Source organism: Oncorhynchus mykiss, chromosome 9 (genome assembly GCF_057628025.1).
Source record: "Oncorhynchus mykiss isolate SJ-2025 chromosome 9, ASM5762802v1, whole genome shotgun sequence".
In the NCBI taxonomy this organism is placed as follows: domain Eukaryota; kingdom Metazoa; phylum Chordata; class Actinopteri; order Salmoniformes; family Salmonidae; genus Oncorhynchus; species Oncorhynchus mykiss.
The window spans coordinates 14,929,593-14,942,304 of NC_143030.1; the positions used below are offsets into that span (position 1 = coordinate 14,929,593).

The following is a 12,712-nucleotide window of genomic DNA, read 5'->3' on the forward strand; positions in this document are numbered from 1 at the left end:
CCTAGAGATTAACGTACTTTGGTGGGAAAAGTGCAAATCAATTCCTGATCAACAGCAAAGGACCTTGTGAAGATGCTGGAGGAAACAGGTACAAGTATCTATATCCAGGTACAAGTATCTATATCCACAGTAAAACGAGTCCTATATCGACATAACCTGAATGGCCGCTCAGCAAGGAAGAAGCCACTGTTCCAAAACCCCCATAAAAAAGCCAGACTACAGTTTGCAACTGCACATGGGGACAAAGATCATACTTTTTGGAGAAATGTCTTCTGGTCTGATGAAACAAAAATACAAACCTGACTCAGTTACACCAGCTCTGTCAGGAGGAATGGGGCAAAATTCACCCAACTTATTGTGGGAAGCTTGTGGCAGGCTACCCGAAACGTTTGACCCAAGTTAAACAATTTAAAGGCAATGCTACCAAATACTAATTGAGTTTATTTAAACTTCTGGCCACTGGGAATGTGATGAAAGAAATAAAAGCTGAAATAAATCATCCTCTCTACTATTATTCTGACATTTCACATTCTTAAAATAAAGTGGTGATCCTACCTGACCTAAAACAGGGATTTGTACTAGGATTAAATATCAGGAATTGTGAAAAACTGAGATTAAATGTATTTGGCTAAGGTGTTTGTAAACTTCCGACTTCAACTGTACATGTAGAGTTATTAAAGTCAATCATTTCTCACATTGTAAATAGTCTGTCATTGTTTCGAAGAAAAAGTCTTGACAGTGAGAAAAGGATGCATCATTTCAGGAAATGCAATATAGTATTAGAGTTAAATGAGGGGGAGAGAGAGAGAGAGAGTAATGCAAGATTTCATATTTAAGTTATGAGTCGATAACGAGTCAACTCAAGTGCTCATCTCATAAGGTACAGCTGTGGAAGTCATTTTGTGAGTTATATTTAATTTGTACAGATGGAGAGGTGTATTAGTGAATGATAAAGACATCTACAGGGCCTGAGGTATAAAGGAATTTTAAACTCACATTTAAAAAAATCTTAAATAAGCTTAAAACCTGGTGAATTAGGTATTTTGTAAAATAGAGAGATGAGGACATAGAGAGAGAGAGAGAGAGAGAGAGAGAGAAAGAGAGAGAGATGGGAGAGAGAGAACGGAAAAACATTAAAAAGAGAAAAATTCAACAAAAAACATAATTTTGCTGGAGGGGCTTCAGTCAATGGTCCTTCATGTAGAATGAGTCAGTCCCTCCACTAATGTCTTCCCCATGGCAATACGTTCTATGAACCCCACGGTTTTCTCAGCCAAATAGCACTGTACAGTAGATCATGATATATGACACTCATGCACATTTGCACGCACACACATAAACACACACACATGCACACACATGAACATAAACATAGACACACTCACCCACATGTCATAATATCTTTGGCACTCTGGGAAATGACAACAGGATATGACATCATGGTAGTTCTAGAATGAGAAGAGCATATGCATGCGACAGATTAGACACATATCCTGAGACAAGACAAAAAAGCAGGAACACACATAGAAGCATACACACACACACACACACACACACACACACGCACACGCACACGCACACACACACACACATAGAAGCATAGACACACACACACATAGAATAATAGACACACACACACATAGAAGAATAGACACACACACACACACACACACACACACACACACACACACACACACACACACACACACACAGAGATAGAAGCATAGACACACAAACACACACACACACACAAAAAACATTTGTATTTCACCACTTTTCCCAGCAATATGTCCCTTGATTACCAGTAAAAGATCCTTATCCTTACTAAAGCACCATTTATATTATGTTATGAAAAGTACACTAATCCAGGCATCATTACAAAAACCTTTGAAACAACACAATAGATTGCATCATAAAGAGAATGTTTTTCCTCAGAACATACAGTAGGCCTATAGATCCAACAAATATGCCAAGGTCGTTAGGCCTATGGGACTGCGGTAAAATCGAACAGAAAATTACCAGTAAAATAACATTATTGTTACTAACATCCAATTGACAATAGGCCTACTGTATTCAATTAGTATTACTGTCATGTGTCACGCCTGCTCCCCCTCTCTGGTGCTCGAGGGCGCCAGGCTGCCCATCATTACACACACCTTTCACCATCGTTACGCGCATCAGCACTTCACGGGATTCACCTGGACTCTATTACTTTATTGATTACCCCCCCTCATATCTGTCACTTCATCAGTTTCTTCCCTGTATCTGCATTAATGTTGTTATATTCCGCTGTCCAGACACTGTCAGTGTTCTGTTTCATGTCCGTTGTTTATTAAATGTTCACTCCCTGTACTTGCTTCTCGTCTCCCAGCATCAGTCCTTACAGATTGCAGACGATATTGGAAGCACCAGGGAATTTTTTTTGTTTTGGGGGGGGGGGATTTGGTGACGTCGGGTCTCAAGGCTGAGCTGGAGGCAGCGAAAGCCGAGAGGCGGTGGTATGAGGAGGCAGCGCGGCTGGAAGTCCGAAAAGCAGCCCCAAACATTTCTTGGTTGGGGACACGGGAGTGTGGCGAAGTCGGGTAGGAGACCTGCGCCAACTCCCTGTGCTTACCGTGGAGAGAGAGGGACCAGGCAGGCACCGTGTTATGCCTCGAGGCGCAGTGTCCCCGGTGCGCAGGCATAGCCTAGTGCGGTACATAGCAGCGCCTCGTATCGGCCGGGCTAGAGTGGGCATCGAGCCAGGTGCCATGAAGCCGGCTCAGCGCATCTGGTCTCCAGTGTGTCTCCTCGGGCCAGGGTACATGGCACCAGCCTTACGCATGGTGTCCCCGGTTCGCCCGCACAGCCCAGTGCGGGCTATTCCACCTCGCTGCACTGGCCTGGCTACGGGGAGCATTCAACCAGGTCAGGTTGGGTAGGCTCGGTGCTCGAGAGCTCCAGAGCGCCTTCATGGTCTGGTCTCCCGCACCAGGCTGTCTCTCCGTCTCCTCCCTACAGGTGCTCCCGCATGTCCAGTGCTGCCAGAGTCTCCCGTCTGTCCTGAGCTGTCAGAGTCTCCCGTCTGTCCTGAGCTGCCAGAGTCTCCCGTCTGTCATGAGATGCCAGAGTCTCCCGTCTGTCCTGAGCTGCCAGAGTCGCCCGTCTGTCCTGAGCTGCCAGAGTCGCCCGTCTGTCCTGTGCTGCCAGAGTCGCCCGTCTGTCCTGAGCTGCCAGAGTCGCCCGTCTGTCCTGAGCTGCCAGAGTCGCCCGTCTGTCCTGAGCTGCCAGAGTCGCCCGTCTGTCCTGAGCTGCCAGAGTCGCCCGTCTGTCCTGAGCTGCCAGAGTCGCCCGTCTGTCCTGAGATGCCAGAGTCGCCGGTCAGTCAGGAGCTGCCAGAGCCGCCGGTCAGCCAGGAGCTGCCGGAGCCGCCTGTCATGCCGGCGCTGCCGGAGTCGCCCTTCACTCCGGAGCTGCCGGAGTCTCCCGCCTGTCCGGTGCTGCCGGAGTCTCCCGCCTGTCCGGTGCTGCCGGAATCTCCCGCCTGTCCGGTGCTGGCGGAATCTCCTGTCCGTCCGGTGCTGCCGGAATCTCCCGTCCATTCGGGACCCGTGGCTTGGGTCCCCAGTCCGAGGTCGGCGGCGAGGGTTGCCACGTTAAAGAGGCCACGGAGGTGGGTAAAGAGGCGGAGAAGGACTATGGTGGAGTGGGGTCCACGTCCCGCGCCAGAGACGCCACCGCGGACAGACACCCACCCAGACCCTCCCCTATAGGTTTAGGTTTTGCGGCCGTAGTCCGCACCTTTGGGAGGGGGTACTGTCACGTTCTGACCTTAGTTCTATTATTATGTCTTTGTTTTAGTATGGTCAGGGTGTCAGTTGGGTGGGTTGTCTATGTTCCTTTTTCTATGTTTTGGGATTTCTGTGGCCTGGTATGGTTCTCAATCAGAGGCAGCTGTTTATCGTTGTCCCTGATTGAAAACCATATTTAGGTAGCCTGGGGTCACTTTTGAGTTGTGGGTGATTATTCTCAGTGTTTGTGTTTGTTACGGGACTGTTTCGTTTGTTTCACTTGGTTATTTTGTATTTTTGTAGTGTTCAGTTTGTCTGATTAAAATGGACACTTACCATGCTGCAAATTGGTCCGACCTCTCTTACTCCTCATCAGAGGAAGATGACAAACGTTACACTAAGCTTTAAACAACATACTAGACCTCTAAACTTTAAACATCATGCTAGACCTCTAAACTTTATACAACATGCTAGACCTCTAAACTTTAAACAACATGCTAGACCTCTAAGCTTTATACAACATGCTAGACCTCTAAACTTTATACAACATGCTAGACCTCTAAGCTTTAAACAACATGCTAGACCTCTAAACTTTAAACAACATGCTAGACCTCTAAACTTTAAACAACATGCTAGACCTCTAAACTTTAAACAACATGCTAGACCTCTAAGCTTTATAGAACATGCTAGAAGTCTAAGCTTAATACAACAACATGCTAAACATTATAACTTTATATAACAACATGCTAGAACTCTAAACGTTATACAACACTGTATTTCACTGATTCTGTTCAGGGTGAAATAAGATTATGAATGGTGATTGTCGGTGATGACGGCGTTGAGGCTGCTGTTAGCCAAGCGGTTAAGAGTGTTGGGCCGGTAACTGAAAGTTGGCTGGTTTGAAACGCCTAGCCGACCAGATTAAAAATCTGTTGGTGTCCACTTGAGCAAGGCACTTAACCTTAATTGCTACTGTAAATTGCTCGGGATAAGTGTGTCTGCTAAAATCACACAGCAGAAGATATTACCCAGATGATGAAACTTTTGTTCTAAATGACTCAAATTAACATAGAGGAAATTCCTGAATGACTACTCTGGCTACAGTAGAGGTTTAAAGAGAGTGTTTGGTTAGAGCAGAGGTTAGCTTGATGGTCTCTGTAATGGATTAGTAAGAGACCTCCAGGGGAAAGTAAGAGAGGGTTACTGATTTGGAAAGAATTAGAAAAATGAGTCTAACTGAAAGTACATAGTGGCACCAGGCATGATTTGTGGTTTATGTGTGGGGTGGGGTCAGGGGGAGCGAGAGAGAGAAAGAGAGAGAGAGAGAGAGAGGAGGAGAGAGAGAGACTCAGTGAACCTTACTCTCAGACCTCTAAGCTTTATACAACATGCTAGACCTTTAAACGTTATGCAACATGCTAGACCTCTAAGCTTTATACAACATGCTAGACCTCTAAACTTTATACAACATGCTAGACCTCTAAACTTCATACAACAACATGCTAGACCTCTAAACTTTATACAACATGCTAGACCTCTAAACTTTAAACAACATGCTAGACCTCTAAACTTTAAACAACATGCTAGACCTCTAAACTTTAAACAACATGCTAGACCTCTAAACTTTATACAACATGCTAGACCTCTAAACTTCATACAACAACATGCTAGACCTCTAAACTTCATACAACATGCTAGACCTCTAAACTTTAAACAACATGCTAGACCTGTAAACTTTATACAACATGCTAGACCTTTAAACTTTATACAACAACATGCTAGACCTCTAAGCTTTATACAACATGCTAGACCTCTAAGCTTTATACAACAACATGCTAGACCTCTAAGCTTTATACAACAACATGCTAGACCTCTAAACTTTATACAACATGCTAGACCTCTAAACTTCATACAACAACATGCTAGACCTCTAAACTTTATACAACATGCTAGACCTCTAAACTTCATACAACAACATGCTAGACCTCTAAACTTTATGCAACATGCTAGACCTCTAAACTTTATACAACAACATGCTAGACCTCTAAACTTTATACAACAACATGCTAGACCTCTAAGCTTTATACAACATGCTAGACCTCTAAACTTTATACAACATGCTAGACCTCTAAACTTTATACAACATGCTAGACCTCTAAACTTTATACAACATGCTAGACCTCTAAACTTTATAGAACATGCTAGACCTCTAAACTTTATACAACATGCTAGACCTCTAAACTTTATACAACATGCTAGACCTCTAAACGTTATACAACAACATGCTAGACCTCTAAACTTTATACAACATGCTAGACCTCTAAGCTTTATACAACACGCTAGGCCTCTAAGCTTTATACAACATGCTAGACCTCTAAACTTTATACAACATGCTAGACCTCTAAACTTTATACAACAACATGCTAGACCTCTAAGCTTTATACAACATGCTAGACCTCTAAACTTTATACAACATGCTAGGCCTCTAAACTTTATACAACATGCTAGACCTCTAAACTTTATACAACAACATGCTAGACCTCTAAACTTTATACAACAACATGCTAGACCTCTAAACTTTATACAACATGCTAGACCTCTAAGCTTTATACAACAACATGCTAGACCTCTAAACTTTAAACAACATGCTAGACCTCTAAACTTTATATAACATGCTAGATCTCTAAACTTTATACAACAACATGCTAGACCTCTAAACTTTATACAACAACATGCTAGGCCTCTAAGATTTATACAACATGCTAGACCTCTAAGATTTATTCAACATGCTAGACCTCTAAACTTTATACAACATGCTAGACCTCTAAACTTTATACAACATGCTAGACCTCTAAACTTTATACAACAACATGCTAGACCTCTAAACTTTATACAACAACATGCTAGACCTCTAAACTATATACAACATGCTAGACCTCTAAACTTTATACAACATGCTAGACCTCTAAACTTTATACAACAACATGCTAGACCTCTAAGCTTTATACAACAACATGCTAGACCTCTAAACTATATAACATGCTAGACCTCTAAACTTTATACAACATGCTAGACCTCTAAACTTTATACAACATGCTAGACCTCTAAACGTTATACAACAACATGCTAGACCTCTAAACTTTATACAACAACATGCTAGACCTCTAAACTATATACAACATGCTAGACCTCTAAGCTTTATACAACATGCTAGACCTCTAAACTTTATACAACAACATGCTAGACCTCTAAACTTTATATAACATGCTAGACCTCTAAGCTTTATACAACATGCTAGACCTCTATGCTTTATACAACAACATGCTAGACCTCTAAGCTTTATACAACAACATGCTAGACCTCTAAGCTTTATACAACAACATGCTAGACCTCTAAGCTTTATACAACAACATGCTAGACCTCTAAGCTTTATACAACATGCTAGACCTCTAAACTTTATACAACATGCTAGACCTCTAAGCTTTATACAACAACATGCTAGACCTCTAAACTTTATACAACAACATGCTAGACCTCTAAACTATATACAACATGCTAGACCTCTAAGCTTTATACAACAACATGCTAGACCTCTAAACTTTATACAACAACATGCTAGACCTCTAAGCTTTATACAACAACATGCTAGACCTCTAAACTATATAACATGCTAGACCTCTAAACTTTATACAACATGCTAGACCTCTAAACTTTATACAACATGCTAGACCTCTAAACGTTATACAACAACATGCTAGACCTCTAAACTTTATACAACAACATGCTAGACCTCTAAACTATATACAACATGCTAGACCTCTAAGCTTTATACAACATGCTAGACCTCTAAGCTTTATACAACAACATGCTAGACCTCTAAACTTAATACAACAACATGCTAGACCTCTAAACTTTATACAACAACATGCTAGACCTCTAAACTTTATACAACAACATGCTAGACCTCTAAACTTTATATAACATGCTAGACCTTTAAACTTTATACAACAACATGCTAGACCTCTAAACTTTATACAACATGCTAGACCTTTAAACTTTATACAACAACATGCTAGACCTCTAAACTTTATACAACAACATGCTAGACCTCTAAACTTTATACAACATGCTAGACCTTTAAACTTTATACAACAACATGCTAGACCTCTAAACTTTATACAACAACATGCTAGACCTCTAAACTTTATACAACATGCTAGACCTCTAAACTTTATACAACATGCTAGACCTCTAAGCTTTATTCAACAACATGCTAGACCTCTAAGCTTTATTCAACAACATGCTAGACCTCTAAACTTTATACAACATGCTAGACCTCTAAACTTTATACAACATGCTAGACCTCTAAGCTTTATATACCTGTCGTCACAAGAAAAGGGCAACCAGTGAAGATAAAACACAACACATATTTATGTTTATTTATTTTCCCTTTTGCACATCGTTACAACACTATATACAGACATAATGTGACATTTTAAATGTCTTTATTCTTTTGGAAGTGTAATGTTTACTGTTCGTTTTTTATTTCAGTTTCATTTCACTTGCTTTGGCAATGTTAAATTGAATTGAGTTGGTTTGAAAGTCTCTTTGACTACACTACCCCCGTCTGGAACAAACGTGATATTACATGACACGAGGTGATCAGTCTCACTGCTGTAATGAAACCCGTCTTTAGAAAACGTTTAGAACAAATTCTTATTTACAATGACTGTCTAACACGGACGACGCTGGCCCAATTGTGCGCCGTTGTAATGGACTCCGAATCACGCCCGGATGTAATACAGTCTGGATTCGAACCAGGGGCTGTAGCGACGCCTTTTTGTGCTGAAGTGAAGTGCATTAGATGGCTGCGACACTCGGGAGTCAAAATTTCAGTCGAGTGTACAGATTGTGGTCAGATTGCAGTATAACTGCAGTAACCTGTAGTATAACTTTTGAATCAAAATTGCAGTCAGATTGCACTTTAACTGCGGTGAACTGTAGTATAACTGTAGTTAGAGTGCATTATAACTGCCGTGTACTACAACTCTGCGTCCAAAATAACACAGTTTTTTTATGCAGTAATTTTGCAGTGTTAAAGCAGTTACAGTGCAGTATAACTGCAGTTCAACAGCAATACACTGCAGTTATCTGCAATTACTGCGTCCAAAATATCACAGCGGAGTGCTTTTACGGCAGTTTCAAAACTACTATCTTTTTTTGTAAGGGTGTGCATGTTTCAAAATACTGTGGTTAAAAAATCCTGAAGGGAATAGGCAAAGCCAGTCAGTAGCCTATGTCCCAAAATCTTTTAAATACCTCAACTTTTTCTGCGGACTGCAAAACGGATGGCCCTGGACTAGTATTTTACTTTTAAAACAATAAAACTGTATGTGATTTTGTTCTCAGGATATGTTTAGCAACATCACATATAGTCTACCCAATAAGTTAATACATTCAAAGTTATATATTTATTCGGAATACAGTTTGGACATGAGCGTGTAATCACATGAACGAACTAACTTTCGCTTCGAGTTTTCACAACGTCCCTGTCTGAATTTTTTTGAGTGATCAATGTGAATTGACCTTGATATTCTCTCGTTGGTCCGTCTTCATTGGAGTAGCTGGTGCCCATATAAACTGATGTAAACAGAAACGTATAGAAACGAAGTGTAGTTTCACGATGAGGCGTTTTACTTGCGCAAAATGTTAACCAACAATCGCTGCGAGCAGGGTTCGAACCTGCGCGGGAAGATCCCATTGGATTTCAAGTCCAACGCCTTAACCACTCGGCCATCGCAGCTGCTGTTCTAGTTGAGTAGGAGTTGTATATAAAATAATGTCTTCACCTGTCAATTAACAATTTGTTACATTGTTATTTCCAGTAACTGTTGGAATTATGTAGCTACGTGTACGTCTATCTGTTTGTACCTGTCTACTTTTACAAATTGCCATGTGGTACAGCGCGCATAAATACACAGTACACTCACTGCGTGCACAGGCACAATATAGCCTACACAACGAGAATCATGCGCCATTTTGTTCGAATCTGTATTTAGGTGGCAGTAGTGAGCTATGAATAAACGTTCATTACATTAGATAGTGTTCTGGCCTGTGCATGAACCATTGACATAGATAAACTATCTCTTGTTTAACCTAACCCCCTTACACAATGTATATGCAAAGTCAGTATCTCTCTCTCTCTCTCTCTCTCTACAACCCACACAAGCATCTTGGGACTCATCTCAAGTTGGTACAGCCAATCTGCCAATTTTTATTTCCAGGTGATGCTGGTTGCCAAGAGTGTGCAAAACTGTCATCAAGGCAAAGGGTGGCAACTTTGAAGAATCTGAATTGTTGGTTACTACATGATTCAATATGTGTTATTTCAGTGTTGATGTCTCCACTATTATTCTACAATGAAGAAAATAGTATTGAAATCATCAGATCAGAGTAAGGTTATTATAGTAAAGGAAAACGAAAATGAAAACTAATCATGAAAAATCAATTTAGAGAAATACAATAATTAACAAATATGTTTGAAAAAACTATAACTATACTGAAACTATTATCTTTGACGCCAAAACTAACTGAAATAAAATAAAATAAACACCATTAATTATGTTCACTTTCAGTTTTTCTAAACTTTGGGCAGAAATGTAAATGCGTTTTCAAGCTTTTGGGGGTTTACTGAACCTGGACGGTCAATGTGGCCAAGAGATGGTGATGTTTCAAATAGGCCTAACTTGTACATCATTATCACTAAGTATCAATAGAAAAACGAAATAGAAATATACACCAAAAAACAACATTTTTTGGAAATAATTAAAAAAAATATATAAATAAAAATGAATATAAAAACACTATAATGAATACCCTTGGATCAGAGGAACACCTCTCTTTCCATCTACGTCAATGGTTTTATTAATATATTACCAGGCTTTTATTATTACCATATTATCACACCTATGACACACTTATTACCTGGTGTGTGTGTGTGGTTGTGTGTGAGTGTGTGTGTGTGCCTGTGTGCGTGGCAGTGCTTGTACCAGGCACAGGCTGGTAGATAGAGTGTGACGTTCATGCAACAGGGGCCATAAACCTTATTGGTATCCGCTTCAGAACTGACTGTAACCTGTTATGTTATCTGTCTCCTACAGTCACCAAACAATAAACTGTCCATTGATATTTAAAACATGTTTTAATGATGCAATTGCCGTTTGAATTTGAGGAAATTCCACTTCTGTAGTCAAAACACTTCTGTAAAAGAATTTAGTGTAGAGAAGTTGATGGAAAACAAGCATGACAAAATGATTGCTTTCTGTTGTCTCGCCAAACATACAGTAAGCTATAGCTTGTCTGTCACGACTTCTGCCGACGTCGATGCCTCTCCTTGTTCGGGCGGTGCTCGGCGGTCAACGTCGTCGGTCTTCTAGCCATCACCGATCCATTTCTCATTTTCCATTTGTCTTGTCTTGTTTTCCCACACACCTGGTTCTCATTTCCCTCATTATGTGTTGTGTATTTAACCCTCTGTTTCCCTCATGTCTTTGTGTGGTATTATTTATTCTGTTTCATGTATTGCGCACGTTAGTCTGTTGCGCTGGGTTATGTTACCCTGTATTGTTATTTCGTGTTCACTTTGTCGTGTGTTTTTGGTTCGCCAAAATAAAAGGCTCTGTTGGCTACACCATATGTGCTCTCCGGCACCTGACTTCTTTTACAACCATTTCCGCATACCTGACAGAATACCACACCCATTATGGAGTCAGCAGGAGCAGGTCCTATGGTAGAGGAGTCGAGGAGCACACAGCGTTGATTCACCATCATGGCACCACCATGGACCGCGTCTGTCAGATAATGGATCGCTGGGAGAGACAGCGAGGTCCTCCAGTACCTCCTCCAGCACAACAGGAGTCCTCACTACCCGTCCCTCCTGTACCCGGTTCCAGTGGGATGCGTCTCGCCCTTCCCAGAGAGTATGATGGGACGGCGGCACGGTGCCAAGGCTTCCTACTACAGCTGGACCTCTACCTGGGCACCGTTTATCCAGCTCCTTCGGGAAGAGGGAGAGGGTGTCCGCCCTCATCCGTGCCTCTCGGCAAGAGCTCTGGAGTGGGCCAACGCCGTGTGGGTAGAAGGAGATGTGGCGTTGGATGACTTCACGGAAATCACCCGCTGCTTCCGGGCAGTCTTCGACCACCCGCCCGAGGGTAGAGCTGCGGGTGAACGGCTGTTCCACCTGAGGCAGGGGACGAGGAGTACCCAGGAGTTCGCACTGGAATTCCGAACCTTGGCCGCCGGAGCGGGGTGGAGCGACAGGGCCCTCATCGTTTAGGGACCAGGGAGGAAACGCAATAACTCCCAAACAAAAGATTATTTCTGTGCAAAATGTTCAAATGTCATCAGTTTGACCGGTTTCAAAGAAATGAAAGCTGAGAAAAGGAGATGACACAAAAACAAAAACATTTCTGATAAGACAGTTCATCATGGGTGCATATTGACTTGGTTAAAATACTGTCTGCTTGCATAACAGTGTCTAAGATAACACATTACACGAGCATTCACGTTCTTCTCAAAAGATGCTGAAATAAATCCTATTTCTCCACTCCTGTTCCTGAAACAAAATAAACATTTGCTGAATACTTTCACTGCAACAAATGCATAATTCTGCAGAACTTAATATTTTATTACACTACATGTGAGAGGTTATAGTCCCACAGTCAGTGTCCATACTTCATTGAATCCATATACTGTAGTTAAATGATGAATATTCTGTTTATTCATAGTAACAGGGATACTCATGAGTGGCATATCAAAGGTGTATGTATGTAAGCTGCTTATCCTGAATAAGACCTAAAATGGGATATGATCTACTATCCGGAATACTGTGCGCATGTAAACGTGGCCATCGATGGAGGAGAGGGTCCTCCATCATACCA

The 12,712-nt window shown here is 41.6% G+C and overlaps 1 non-coding gene across 1 annotated transcript; it reads right to left on the reverse strand.

The window, feature by feature from the left end:
• Positions 1-9,491: 9,491 nt before the first annotated feature.
• Positions 9,492-9,573, reverse strand: trnas-uga (transfer RNA serine (anticodon UGA)). Its single transcript has one exon. It is a non-coding gene; the product is annotated as a tRNA-Ser (tRNA).
• Between the last annotated feature and the right edge of the window lie 3,139 nt (positions 9,574-12,712).